The sequence below is a fragment of the Hemicordylus capensis genome, chromosome 1, assembly GCF_027244095.1.
Source record: "Hemicordylus capensis ecotype Gifberg chromosome 1, rHemCap1.1.pri, whole genome shotgun sequence".
Taxonomy (NCBI): Eukaryota; Metazoa; Chordata; class Lepidosauria; order Squamata; family Cordylidae; genus Hemicordylus; species Hemicordylus capensis.
Window position 1 is genome coordinate 361,742,958 of NC_069657.1, and position 15,274 is coordinate 361,758,231.

At 43.2% G+C, this 15,274-nt stretch overlaps 1 protein-coding gene across 3 annotated transcripts in view; it reads left to right on the top strand.

The window, feature by feature from the left end:
• Nucleotides 1-3,152: 3,152 nt before the first annotated feature.
• AKAP12 (A-kinase anchoring protein 12) overlaps nt 3,153-15,274 on the top strand; it is a 159,142-nt gene continuing 147,020 nt past the window's right edge. For 2 of the 3 annotated variants that reach the window (XM_053292488.1, XM_053292457.1), the window contains exon 1: nt 3,159-3,264. The gene's annotated coding sequence lies outside the window, so the exon portion shown is untranslated. Of the gene's footprint in view, nt 3,265-15,274 lie in introns of all 3 variants that reach the window. The other variant, XM_053292446.1, reaches the window with a different exon arrangement.

The window sequence follows — 15,274 nt, forward strand, 5'->3', positions numbered from 1 at the left end:
TCTGGGTGCCCCTGCCAAATGAGGTGAAGCGGGTGGCTACCAGGGAGAGGGCCTTTTTGGTGGCTGCACCTCGTTTATGGAATAGCCTCCCCAGTGAGGTTCACCTGGCTTTATCACTTTGTTCTTTTAGATGCCAGGTAAAGTCCTTTTAGACCCAGGCCTTTTAAATTGTTGGTTTTCAGATTTGATCTAATCTACCAGGGAGACCCGAGTTCAAATCCCCATTCAGCCATGAAACTAGCTGGGTGACTCTGGGCCAGTCACTTCTCTCTCAGCCTAACCTACTTCACAGGGTTGTTGTGAAAGAGAAACTCAAGTATGTAGTACACCGCTCTGGGCTCCTTGGAGGAAGAGCGGGATATAAATGTAATAATAATAATAATAATAATAATAATAATAATAATAAATAATAAATAATGTGTTATGTGTTTTTATTGTATGTTTAATCCTCTGTTGTGAGCCACACAGAGAACAATTTCTTTTGGGGCAGCTAACAAATAAAGTTTATTATTATCATTAATAATAACAATAACAGTTGTTATTACTATCCTTCAATCTTTAATTAATGTAACTAATAATTAGTTACATTTGTTCAGTGCTCAACAATTCAGTTTATGCTTAACTTCTAATTCCGTTGCACTGGTATTGTAACACTATACCTGACTCTACATTCACTGTGGAGTGCGTGTGTGTGTGTGTGTGTGTGTGTGTGTGTGTGTGTGTGCGCGTGCAAGCCCCAGGACAAATGGTGATGTGGGGCCCTGGTGAGGCAAAGCAGCAGCAGCAGCATGGAGGTGTGGGGCCCAGGCAAGGTGAAGCAGTGGCATGGAGATTCCTGGCTGAAGTCTCCCTGTCCCCACCACCACCACCAGCCTTGGAGGGCGGCTGCCACGCCAATCCACCTGGGCCCCATAGTGCACTCTGTTTGTCTGCATGCCATAGTGGCTCTGGCTAAGCTGCACTCCTCTCTGGGTAAACCAGAGAAGCCCTACTGGAGCTGCCACTGCACACAGCTGAGCAGAGCACACTGCAGGACCAGGCTGGATTGGATGGAGTGCAGCTTCTGGGCCAGGGGCCGTGCTCCAGGGCTGGTGGCAGTGGGGACAGGGAGACGCCAGGCAGGAATCTCTGCACCACCTCCACTGCGGCATAGGAGTCAGAGTGATTTTTGCACCACCCACAAAGGTCGGCTCTGCTATTGATGCTCCTAGAATAGGGGGCGGTATCACCACCAGCCATGGTATCCAACTTGCAGAGAATCTGGGAGCCCTGGATAGCTTATAGGAGAAGTCTAACTACCACAGGTACAATGATTCTAGAGTTATTTTAAACATAAGGGCTTCATGCTTGAACAGAATTTAGAAGGTACAATGCTGTTAAACAAATAACGTAGGTGTCTGTTGTTTCCTCCTTCATTTAAAATCCCCTTACAGTGCAATGCTATGCATGTTTATATTCAAAACGAAGTCCCATTCAGCTGTGGGAATAAGTGTGGTTCGGGATTGCATCCTTGGGCACACTTATAGAGAGTAAGTCCCATGTAGCCATTTTGGAAGGGCGGTATATCAAATAAATAAATAAATAAATAAATAAAATGTAATAAAGTGGGACTTACTTGTGAGTAAACATGTATAGACTGGAACTGATAGTTTGTTAAATATTGGTATGAGAAGTTATCACTTTAATTTTCAAATGCTCTAAGGACAACTTACACTGAGATTGTGAATGAACCTCCAAATGGGCATAAATCTTATTAACAAGGACTCTAAGGCTTATCCATTCACTCAGACTGGTGTGCAATGGTCAGGGTCAGCTCAAGGCTTTTTGTTGCTCTAGGCAAACTCGGATATTGCCTCCCTTCCCCCACCCTCCCAGGACTGAATATTGTTGCTTGCTGAGAAGCATTATATAATCAAAAGTTAACCAGGATGTAAATGTTTTTGTCTTAATTTTCTGTTTAAGTGACTTAACAAAACTTTACAATATTCAGAAATCAAATTGCAAACAGTTTGAAATCACCAAAGAAGAGTCCAACTGGGCGAAAAGAAGAGTCCGTCTAGGCCAGCATCCTGCTTCCCAGCCTAGCCAGTCAGATGCTTCTGGGAAACCCACAAGCAGGGCATGATGGCAACTACCTCCCCCACTATCTGCCCCCTCCCCAACTGGGATTCAGAGGCATACGCTTCAAATATATTTAAACATTTAATGTTCAAACATATATTTGAAGCAGGTTCAGACAAAGTACTTAGATATGCAGCCTGCTGCTTGACAAGGAAATATCCTATTAGCTAGCTATACACTCATGCTACCTTAAATACACGATGTTATTGTCACTTCCACTTGTTTCAGTTTGCAGCATCTGCAAAATAACAGTTTATTTTATTCAATGCATGCCTTCATTTCCCCTTGTTCCCACCCAAACACCCCATGGTTCCCTGGTCTTGTTCTACATTAAGCCTGCATTAAAAGATGTAGGGGTGAGGGGGAACCATCCTACCAAAACATATCTTTTCACTTCTGATTAATCTGGACAAACTGTCCTGTTCCTGTTCCAATTTGTCCTCCAGCACAAATTGGGTGAGGAGTACTTTCTTACAAGGCACATATAATGTTATACAATTAAAGTGGAATGATTCATGCATATCTATATCTACATAAAACTGTACTCCTGGTGTGCCATTCTGTGCTCACATATTAGTTGTTGACAAGAGCTGGGATAGGAAATAGTATAGCACGGAGATAAATCATGGGGAGAGGGGAGGGGAGGTTGGTTCTTCCCTTCTCCAGTGTATAGAAATTCCTGTCAGATAAAGTGGATACCACATGTACTGAATAATTCCACAGAGGTCTCCTGACAACCATGTTAAAATTGAAGCACTAAGATGGCTGCTAGATAACCAGCAGTCCCCAGCCCGACACACCCACACCCACACATTGAGTGGATTAGTGGTGACTGGAAACACCCAAACATATGCCCAGGTGTGTGTATTGAGAGAAGGTGTTTATCAGACCCCCGCCCCCCACACACACTTCTTGAGGTTTATCATCAAGAAGTGTATCATGGTTTCTTGTGGGGTAAGGCTCATGCCGACGCTGAGATTGTGTTGTGGACTTTGCTAACATTCTAGAGCAGAATTGTGACAGTTGGGAAACAGCCGTTAAGGACACAGCAAAAGCACCAGTGAGCAGGGAAGTAGAATTTAAACAAACAAGAGGAGCTTAAGATCTTTCCTCAGTGCTATTCCAATCGCTATTCAAGACTTGGTAAGTTCTTAACATGTAATAAAGTGTCAGCTGACTATTTGTGATACATCTTACAATGATTACTACACACATTTAACTGGAATAATATAAAAATCAATTCAAAATAACAGCATTTAGAGCTGGAGTGTTACTGTTTGTTGGGGCTTTAATGTTCTAGCCTCTCTGCTTTTGACATTACTTTAAAAAAATGATGTTACATTATACAGTGGTCCCTCGACTTACAAACTACTCGACATAAGTATTTTTCGAGTTACAAACGGCAGTTTTAGATCCGGTTTTAGATGCGGTTTTTTCGACTTACAAATTTTTAGATGGGGTTTCCTCGACTTACAAATTTTTAGATGGGGTTTCCTCGACTTACGGATTTTACATGCGGTTTCCTTGACTTGCCTGCCTGTTTACTGCCTGTTTATTCTTGAAAAGAAATGTTCCTGTGCAGTTTGCAAGCCTTACTGGGGGTCTGGGTCTTTTTTCTAGGCTCCGGAACGCATTAATCCGTTCCCAATGCATTCCTATGGGAAACCGCTTTTCAACTTACGAATTTTTCGACTTACAAATGTGCATTCGGAACGGATTAATTTCGTAAGTAGAGGGACCACTGTACATTAGTATATTATACATTCATTCCATTTTATATTGCAAACATTAAGGATTCAATACATGTCACAAATTGAAAGGTAAAAATCCAAAATACAATCAATTACTGTACTGGGAGGGGTTACATGATAGCATTTTATAGAGAAGATGTGCATTCTGCAAAGTTACCCTGCATCTTTGCAGATGCCAGGATAATTATTCTTATATTATATAGGACAGGTGGTTCAAGTTGTGGTCTGGCCTCAGAAGATGGTGGTGCTGAAAGTAGCATTCTTGATCGCTCTCCTTGGGCTCAAAGGACACTATGCTTGTGGGGCGGGAAAGCTAACACATTTTAATGTGGTGGGTTTTAAGGCCTCCATATTATTGAACTATTGTATTATTACCCCCGCTTACTAGTCTACCTGTACCCTCCAGAACTCTCCCTGGCCCAAATAGGGCCTAAAATCCAGATTTACAGAACCAGGGGCAACCAAGGAAAAACAGCAATTTAAAATGAGGTTTGGAGTTCAGGCCAGAGGCCCAGCTCGTTCCCAAACTTCCTTTATTATCCTTGTCATGACTCCTACCAGAGCCAGAGGGGGTGGGGTTCACTGGGGTGAATCCTTGACCGCAAGAGATTCACAGTAGGCTGCCACCACCCACTTTACTTTAATGTGTTTTACCAGGCCTAGTTTTTTCCTGGTCCCACCTGCTGAGCTGGCTGCCCAGCCTATATAGGGAGACTGCCAGTGACCTCAGCCCCCCAGAAGCCTGCTGGAGAGAAGGAGAAGAGGACAACATCTACCCCAGGTTGAGAGGCTGGGGTGCCTGCTTGGCTGCCTCTTCTCTTCTGTCCCCTTGGTTGCCATCTGCCTCCCCCAAGGACTGGTTATGGAGAGGCTTTGCAGGACTGGGGCTGGAAGGGTGACTGGGCATTTTTTTTCCTGGTCCCACCTGCTGAGCTGGCTGCCCAGCCTATATAGGGAGACTGCCACTGGCAGTGGGCCTGCCACTGGCGGGGTCGCCACCGAAGGGGTGACACCAAAGGGAGTTGCCCCTTTGGGGAAGCCACTTTGGGGGAGAAGCAAGGGCAGGACATCTTGTCCAACTATTTGTATAGAGGGAGGCACTCAATAGTGTTAGCTTCTGAAGTTGTTTTAGAATTGGGTTGAAGTTGCAATGTGTGTGGGTTTGTCAGGAGATGGGGAGGCAGGGAGCTCCTTCGTTGAATGTGGGGCAGCTATTCCGGTGGTGGTGGGGAATAGAAGAAGTAACGTTGGCAGGTCAGTGGGCTGTTCCAGGAGAAGGGTAGTCAGAAATTTAATAGCTGTCTCCCCTTCCGGCTGTCCTGCCAGCTCTTTGACCTTGGGGAGCACTGCCAACATCCCACATAACCTTACCTTGCTCCTCTGCAATGCCAGGTCGGTCCAAAATAAATCTGAACTCATCCATGATTTGATCATGGATGAAGGGGCCAACCTGTTGTGTATTACCGAGACTTGGTTGGAGGAGGCTAGTGGCCCTGTCGGGTCCCAGCTTCTTCCTCCAGGATATTCTGTAGAGGAGCGGATGAGGGGATGTGGGCAGGGAGGTGGAGTTGCTGTGGTCTATAAGGACAACATCTCCCTTACCAGGGTCCCTGTTAGGGTATTGGACCATATTGAATGTGTGTACTTGAGTTTGGGGATCGCCCCGCTGCCCAACGGAATCCCTTACTGATCTCACGGACTTGGTCGCGGAACTTGCGTTGGAGTCTCACAGACTTTTGGTGCTGGGGGACTTCAGTGTTCATTTTGGGACCAATTTGTCCAGGGCAGCTCAGGAGTTCATAGCAGCCATGACAACTATGGGCCTATCTCAAGTGGTCTCTGGACCGACGCATACTGCAGGTCACACGCTTGATCTGGTCTTTTACTCTGATCAGGTTGGTGTTCCGTGGGTGGGAACGCCTACGATCTCCCCGTTGTCATGGACGGACCACCATCTGGTTAAGGTCAGACTTACAGCCACTTCCCACCTCTGTAGCGGCGAGGGGCCTATTAGGATGGTCCGCCCGAAGAGGTTAATGGATCCGGTAGGATTCCAAGAAGCCTTGGAGGGATTTAATGTTCGCTCTGCCAGTGATCCTGTTGATGCCCTGGTTGGGAATTGGAACAACTTGCTCACCACAGCAGTAGACACGCTTGCTCCCAAGCGTCCCTTCCGACTTGCTTCAAAACTGGCCCCTTGGTATATGGAAGATCTACGGGGGCTGAAGCGGCAAGGTAGGCAGCTGGAGTGCAAGTGGAGAAAGACTCGACTTGAATCCGACAGATTATGTCATAGAGCACACTTAAAGATCTGTGTTCAGGTGATGCGTGGGGCAAAGAAGCAGTTCTTTTCTGCCCATGTAGCTTCTGTGAACTCGAGTCCGGCAGAGCTGTTCAGGGTTGTGAGGGGACTAGTATCTTCCCCCACTCCCCTGAACCAGAATTTGGAGTCATCAGTTATCCGCTGTGATGTGTTTAAAGAATTTTTCACAGATAAAATCTCTTGGATTCAGGCCAACTTTGACGGAGACTCCACAGTTAATTTGATGTCTGAATTGGAGGTGTTCGACTGGATTGGTTTCAGTTTGTGACTCCTGAGGATGTGGACAAGCTGCTTGGAGCGATGAGGCCTACCACTTGTTCTCTTGACCCTTGCCCAGCATGGCTTGTTCGATCTAGCAGGGAGGTTGTTGTAAACAGCCTGGTGGAAATCATAAATGCTTCTCTGAGGGAAGGCAGGATGCCTCCTTGTCTCAAGGAGGCAATTATTAGACCTCTTTTAAAGAAGCTTACATTAGATCCCTCAGAGTTGAGCAACTATAGGCCTATCTCCAACCTCCCGTGGCTGGGCAAGGTAATTGAGAGGGTGGTGGCCTCTCAGCTCCAGGCGATCTTGGAGGAAACTGATTATCTAGACCCATTTCAAACTGGTTTTCAGGTGGGCTATGGGGTGGTGACTGCCTTGGTCGGCCTGATGGATGATCTCCAATTGGCAATTGACAGAGGAAGTGTGACTCTGTTGGTCCTCTTGGATCTCTCAGCGGCTTTCAATACTATTGACCATAGTATCCTTCTGGAACGTTGTGTTGGGGGTGGGAGGCACTGTTTTATAGTGGCTCCGCTCCTATCTCTCGGATAGATTCCAGATGGTGTCGATTGGAGATTGTTGCTCTTCAAAATCTGAGCTTAAGTATGGTGTCCCTCCAGGCTCCGTACTTTCTCCAATGCTTTTCAATATCTACATGAAACCGCTGGGAGAGATCATCAGGGGATTTGGAGCGGGATGTTATCAGTATGCTGATGACACCCAGATCTATTTCTCCATGTCAACTTCTTCAGGAGATGGCATATCTTCCCTGAATGCCTGCCTGGAAGCAGTAATGGGCTGGATGAGGGAGAATAAACTGAAGCTGAATCCAGATAGGACAGAGGTACTTATTGTTCTGGGTAAGAACTCTAGAGATGATTTTGACCTACCTGTTCGGGATGTGGTCACACTTCCCCAAAAGGAACAGGTCCGCAGTCTGGGAATACTTCTGGATCCACACCTCTCCCTGGTATTTCAGGTTGAGGCGGTAGCCAGGGGTGCTTTCTAGCAGCTTCAGCTGATACCTCAGCTGCGTCCATTTCTCGAGATCAATGACCTCAAAACACTGGTACATCTGTTGGTAACCTCCAGCCTGGACTTCTGTAATGCGCTCTATGTGGGGCGGCCTTTGTACGTAGTCCGGAAACTTCAGTTGGTTCAGAATGCGGCAGCCAGGTTGGTCTCTGGGTCATCTCGGAGAGACCACATTACTCCCTTGTTGAGGGAGCTACACTGTCTGCCAATTGGTTTCTGGGCAGAATACAAAGTGCTAGTTATAACTTATAAAGCCCTAAATGGCTTAGGCCCTGGATATTTAAGAGAACGCCTTCTTCGTTATGTGCCCCACCGCCCACTGAGGTCACTTGAGGAGGTCCGTCTCCAATTACCGCCAGCTCATCTGGTGGCCACACGGAGACGGGCCTTCTCTATTGCTGCCCTGAGATTATGGAATGCGCTCCCTGCTGAGGGAATGCAGGAATGCGCTCCCCATCCCTGACTATTTTTAAAAAACATCTGAAGACCCACCTCTTCACCTAAGCTTTTTCAGCTTTTTAAATTTGTAGTTTTAATTTTATATTGTTTTAATTTTATACTGTTTTTAAATTGTTAAACTGTTTTAACCTTTTATATTTGTTTTAGTTGTTTTTATGTTGTTAACCGCCCAGAGACAGATGTTTGGGCGGTATACAAGTTAAATAAATAAATAAATGTGGGACAAACCACTCCTTCCACATAAGATTCCTGGGGGAGGTTAAAGTGGCAAAACCCTCCCAACAAAGGCTGAGCTGTCCTAGGTCTTCAAATGCATGTGACTAAGGCAGGCCCAAAATGAAGAGTAGCACGCTTCAACAACATGGATTTTTTATTAGATTAAAATAAAAGGGTATGCAATAAGAACAATTGTTTTTTCATAAAACAGATTGTAAGAGAGAGTTTTCATTAGCCTGGCAATGCAAATTCCAGGCAATCAACCCTTATGGTCTGACTTGATCCTAACTTATTACTTACAGGCCTTCCCATCTGCTGGGAATTCTCTTTGGTGAGAGAATCTCTTTTTCATTATAGCAGAGTGCACAGAGGCACAACACAGCGGAATTTACTTAGGCATGCGTGTATGCTGAGAGTAAAGTAACTTGGAGCCAATTCATAGTTTCAAATCAATATATAAGGCATTTATTAAGGAACTCCATTTTAGATAGGAAAGTGAGGAGTTAGGATCTCTAATCTATCTATCTAGCTGGATGCAGATGGATTCTGCATCTTCTCTGCACACATGGTGCAGGGAGAGGAGCTTGCCATGTTGCAAGGTAGAAGGACAGGTAGGGAAGAGAAGGAGGAAGGAAGTCACCCTGAGATTAGCAATCTACATATCCAAAGGGATAGTGTCAGAGCAGTAGAGAAGGGATGACCAATGTCTTGACCCTCTAGCCCTCTGACTCACTAGTCTGTCCCCCACTGTCTGAGACAAGAGACAGCGCAAAGTCCTTAATTTCCAACACCATCTCCCCAGCAGCTCTCAGCTGGCTGCTTCCTCAGGCCCTCCTAGGACAGACTCTCTAACAGACCAAAGCTTTCTCCTCTCCAGTAGGTGACTGTGTGTAGTTCCAACCCAGTCCTCTGTCTGGATTGATCTGTCTGCTTTGAATTTCCCAGGCTTTTTTCCTTTAGGAAAGCCCACTCTCTCCCATCAGCTCCTCTGAGACCTAGTCCTCCCTCAAAACTTTCCCATCACTACAATCCTAAAGGTAACACCTCTGAGCAATGAAGCTGGGAAGAATCTGGGGTATCAGACTGGCAGTTTTTGAGATGGTGTGCAAATATTAGAATGTCTCTCTAAATTAGAGGATAAAAGAGTGGTCTCTCTGAGGGAAAGGAATGATTCCTTTCCCTCAGCAATCAAAATGTAACAAGCCACAAATGGAGTCTTGCCTCCAGTAAAAGTAAAGGTAAAGTGTGCTGTCAAGTTGATTTCAACTCTTGGTGCCCACAGAGCCCTGTGGTTTTCTTTGGTAGAATACAGGAGAGGTTTACCATTGCCTCCTCCCATGCAGTCTGATGCCTTTTAGCATCTTCCTATATCACTGCTGCCCAATATAGGTGTTTCTCATAGTCATACCAGCAGGGATTTGAACCAGAAACCTTCTGCTTGTTAGTCAAGCATTTCCCTGCTGCACCACTTAAGGTGGCTCTAGTCAAAGTACTCTATGGTTATTCTATACATGCATTTCAATGGCACTGTGTAGATCTGCTCTTTCTGTTTTTCAGTGCTGATTTCCTTATGAATCACTCATTTCCCTGTGTTTTAATAACAACAGTTTTGCTTTTCTCAATTAGGGTGTATATTTCTTTGCTGCCTTTATCAATTGATTATCATTATCACTACTGTTTCCACGTAGAGGGAGAAGAGATTCCTTATGGACATGGGTGTGCTCACCCATGAATCGTAACAATTGTTATACCACTTCCCATAGCAGGTTAGGTTGGTTGCTCATGAGGAGAGCCACTGAACTGGGGAAGTAGGGCTAGCCTGGTCCTTCAAAACCAAGCCTTTCACAGCCAACTGATCTGTTGCAGCCCTTCCCAGAAGCAGATCAGCTGTTCAGACATCAAGTGGAACATAAAAGGGAAGCAAGTTCCTTTTAGATGAAGAATTATATTCCTGCAGCCCAAATTGGAAGTGAGACACTAACAATTACTCCACCCTGGACTACTTCCAGAGTGGTAGCTGTGTTAGGCTGTCACAGTAAAAACAACAAAGAGTCTTGTGACCAGTGTCCCCTCTAACAGGAATTCCCAGTTGTTGTTAATTACAACTCCCAGAATCCCCAGCCAAAGGCCATTGCAGCTGGGGATGTTGGGAGTTGTGGTTAACATCTGGGAATCACTGTTAGAGGGGACACTGCTTGTGACACCTTAAAGACTATCCAGTGTATTGCAGTACAAGTTTGTGGGGCACAGATCAGATGCATCATTGTTATCCTTAGTTCCACCCAGAGCATTGTGTAGTTGTCCTGGGATATATTCGAGGGTGCTGGTGTTGCTGCCAGTACACAGTAAGAATCATATAAGAAATGGTGTCTCTCCCCACCCCACCCCACCCTTTTAAAGACATTGTTAATTAAGAAAGTAAAAGAGTCTTCCAAGAGAAAAAGACCCAAGGACAAAATATTGCTAATAAGAATGCTCACAAGGTGGAGAAGCCAAAAAAAAAAAAGAGAATGGTGTGAACTAAAGACTGGGCAAAGCAAAAGAACAGTATGTACATGGAAGGATTACATATTACTGTATAAGTATTTTACAGAAAATCATTACTGGCATAGACTCTCTTCTAATATATACTCTGTGTGTGTGTGTGTGTGTGAGAGAGAGAGAGAGAGAGAGAGAGAGAGAGAGAGAGAGAGAGAGAGAATTTACAATCTCTTTCTTGGCTTTCTCATTGATTTAACATGTGATATTGAGTAAGACATAAAATATTGCTGGCCTGCGAACCCTGATTCTAAACACTTTACTCGAAAAGAACTTCAATTTATTTGTTGCACCTAGTTCCAAATAAGATGTTTTTATGATTAAAAATGTATATCAGTGATCCCAGAAATTATCTTTTATATAGTCCTATTCACATGTTATATTAAACATTCATATAATCTGTGTACAGTGTACAAACGTACAGATACACACACAGGTACTATTATTCACATGTTATATTGAACACAGGTAGAGCAGTACATTTCCTATCTGTATCATGCATTTGAGGAGCTTGTACATCTATATAGGGCAGCAGTAATATAAGAAAATGCTGAAAGGCATAATCTCATACTGCGCAGGATATGGCAATGGTAAACCCTTCCTGTATTCTACCAAAGACAACCACAGGGCTCTGTGGTTGCCAAGAGTTACCGACTCGATGGCACACTTTACCTTTACCTTGATACACATTTAAAATTAGTGCAGGAAGAGTCATTCACACAACAACATGTACATGTGTACAGACATTTGAACATAGGCTTTTGTTTCCTTATGTTTCATCAGTGAAATTATGAGACAGCATCCTATGCTGTAACTCCACTTTGTAATTGTATGAACCCAACATTTCTACTTTAACTATCTGTACTAGCTGCTGCAATGTAAAGAGTAAAATAGATAATTAGTAAAAATGCCTTAGTAGAACTGTTTTGGAACCATGAGCTTTTAGTCCTACACAAACATCTGTAGAAAGAAACCCTGCTAACTAAGCAAAGAGGCACCTTTTTAGATTGTGAGCCCTTTGGGGACAGGGATCTATCTTATTTATTTATTTATTTATTTATTTATTTATTATATTTATTATTTCTTTATGTAAACAGCTTTGGACACTTTTGTTAAAAAGTGGTATATAAATTTTGTTGTTTTTGTCTGCATAGTTTGCTATTTTAGGAATATGGTTTTAACACTGCTATTAATTGTTATTAGTAACTAACATATTTGTGCTGGAATTTGACAGAATGTTTAAAAGATTGTCTTTTAAAACACTAAAAAGTGGGACAAACTTTTAAACATTGTCAGATTCAGACACCCTGTACTCTTGCCAATTATGCTGTCCTGTATATTTTAAGATAATAGTTGATTCACACTTTACAGCAATATCTTATGAATACATAGGGGCTTGCTGTGTTGAACTAACTATTGTGCCATGGGAAAGGAAGCTGCATTAATTCAGCATTAGGACACACAATCCCATGTTCCTTGTTCTGTTTTGTTCACCGCTGTAACTTAACCTGGTCTTGGAAATAGCACTAACGAACCTGTTCTGCTTGAAAAGAAATCTGTATTTAGCCTGATGCAGACTGAGGGGCTGAAATCTTGTTTTGTTGACTTCTTTTTTTGCTTGCTTTCTATCAAACATAATCTTACTAATTAGATATTAGGGGAGCTTATGACATTGTGTAGATGCATTCTGACATTCAGCAGCAGAAGAAAAAACTTTGCCAAATAATTAAGATAGCTATTTAAAGTCAAGTGAGGGAATCCTACCTTTTAAACTTTACAAAACTTGTAACAGAAATGCACATACATTTTTGCATTTTCACTCACTTCATATTTTAATGGAAGCAAGTCCCACTCATGTCAGTGGAATATATGTGCTTTGAATTTCAGCCCAAACTTTAAAAAAGAATTTCTAGGTCTTGGTTTCTTATAAAATAAGAAATTGTATAATCACTTCCCTACCCATGCCTGTACATGTTATGTATATGTTTGCATTTCATCTACACATAGAAGCTTATTTTTAATTAGGCAAAGTGCCTGCCTCAATATAGAACAACTTCTAGTGGGATATTTCATCCTGATGCAAAGACAGGAGAGAAGCAGTGTATTCAATGGATAGAATGCTGGACCTGAGCCTAGTCAGTGACACGTTGGCTACTCTTGAGCAAGCAGCTGTTAGCACTGAGGACAGCAGTGAATGGCCAATTATTTTCCCTTTTTCCTGCCATTCCTCTTCCACCACAGCTTACCAGAAAACTCTCTTTATAAGATATTCCTTTCAGGGAATTTATAGCCATTCTACAAACAGAAGACTGCTGTGTCATTGCCCCATACCTATCTAAACACAATATCAACTACACTCTCTAAACAGAACAGCCCTATTCCGAAGACCTATTCACGCATTATGTTCAACACATATACAACCTCTGTATTGAGAACACCTACAATTTGTACACACAGTTATTAACACATTATGATAAAGGCACATACAACAGTGCATGTCCTGTCTGTACCCTGCATTTGAAAGGGCCAGTCATGTACAGTCATCCACACAAAAAACATGTACATATGTAAAATGTAATGGGCTAGACCAGACAATTCCTCCTTAGCCCACATTATTAAAAGAGGAATACACTGAGTGTATGCCCATTGTGATGGCTTTTGTGACAACCTGATACTCTTCTAGTGCATCCCTTTGTTGCTTCGGGATGCTGTTAATCCAAATGGCAGATCTACATGCACTAGTTTAAACTAGTATTTGGAGTGTGTATAGAGCGGCCGTTCCACCTTGAAATTATTTGAGGCCAAAGTTAGGAGCCAGCTATTATATAGGGTGCAACTTGGTCCTTTTCCTTCATACAGGTCTATGGATGTGGTTCAAAATGACTTCCTTAGGGCTCTACTTAGAGTACCCAGCTGCGTCCCCAATGTATTGTTAAGGTTTGAGTTGGGTGTTCTGAAGATCGAGGTCTGGGCCTGGTTGTCTATTTTGACCTATTGGCTTAAAGTCAGATTTTTCCCCCAAGGATGGATTTCTCTTATCTTGGCTGATGTATTCCAGCCCACTTGGGCCTGGGCTATTCAGGACAAAATTGTGTTCTTGGGTCTGTCTGTGGACTACTTGGTCTTGTTAAGTTATGACCAGGCTAGACAGATCCTGAAGCAAAGACTCTTGGACTTTGAAATTCAACAAGAACTCTCCCGAATCCCTGATTGTACTAAAAGGAGGTTGGGTTTGAGCAGTTCTAGTTGGGACCCTGCTGCCTATTTGAATGCTTTGAGCATGACATGTTATCAGAGGGTCTTTTTAGAGCAAGACATGACATGCTACCTTCAGTGGTGCTCTCGGGGAGGTTTCTGGGGATCCCTAGGGAGGATAGATTATGCCCATGTGGTATGGGGGAAGTCGAATCCATCCAACATGTTTTGTTGCGCTGTCCATTATATAGAGATTTAAGATGCTCCTTATTAATTCCTGACACCCTTCCTAGGTTGTTCAGGAGATTTTTATGTTTCTTATCTTCTTGTGGATAGAACTTTAGGTGTCACCTTTAAGGTGGCCAAATTCTGTTCTATTGAACTATTGTTACTGCAGCAAGTTTTTCTTGATTAATTTTATAATTTTTATTGATTATTTATCCGTGGATATTGATTTACATATTTACATATTTCCTTCTTCCAATTGTATTTTCCTATGTTATGACATGTTTTGTTTATGTTATGTTATGCTGACCTTGGGTCCTAAATAAATAATTCAATTCAAGAGCAGTCGTTCAGATAAACAGCCCTCTCCACGTGATAAAGGGATGTGCTGGGAAGGTCTTGAGGAAAATGTCACGACAGGTGCACACTTGATGTGTGTCCCCAATCATGTGGCATCCTCATCCTGGTGAGGTATTGTTTGAACTGGCCCAATGTCTGAATATAACTTTCCACTACATTATACATGTGTACAGGTATCTGTACACATGTATATGTTTTCATGTGAATGAAATGTATTCATTTAAAAAATGAACCTGGGTACAGGCCCCCTCAAATGCAAGGTATAAATAGGTACCCCTAGGTAATTTTGGGGGGGGGCCACTGCAAGTTAAGCATCACCCCCCTACACACACACACACCGTGACATATGCAGTATTTTTAACACGTGGGTTTCTGAAGGCACAAACAGCAACTGAACTCACAAGAATATAAGAATGTAAAACAAGTATATGTATTTTTAAAAAATGCATTAACAGAAACATTTCAACATGCAACTTCACATATTCCCATCCCACATATTTCTTTCCCCTCTCCCCACTCTGTCTCTAAAGCAGAGCTCACACTCAGCATCCGGTGAAGGTCATAGTCATGGTCGGCCACACGGCAAAGCATGGGCTGGTGGCGTGGCGACCACATCACCTGGTACAGACTAAAGAGGACACTTGGGGGCCCACAGGGGTTGTGGAGACCCAGGGCTTCAGCCTAGAAGTCCAGGGGTAAGAGCACCTCTGATTGAACATAATGTATAAATAATGGTACGTGCATGTATAGAATTATTTATATATTATGCATACAGTACAGCCACCTA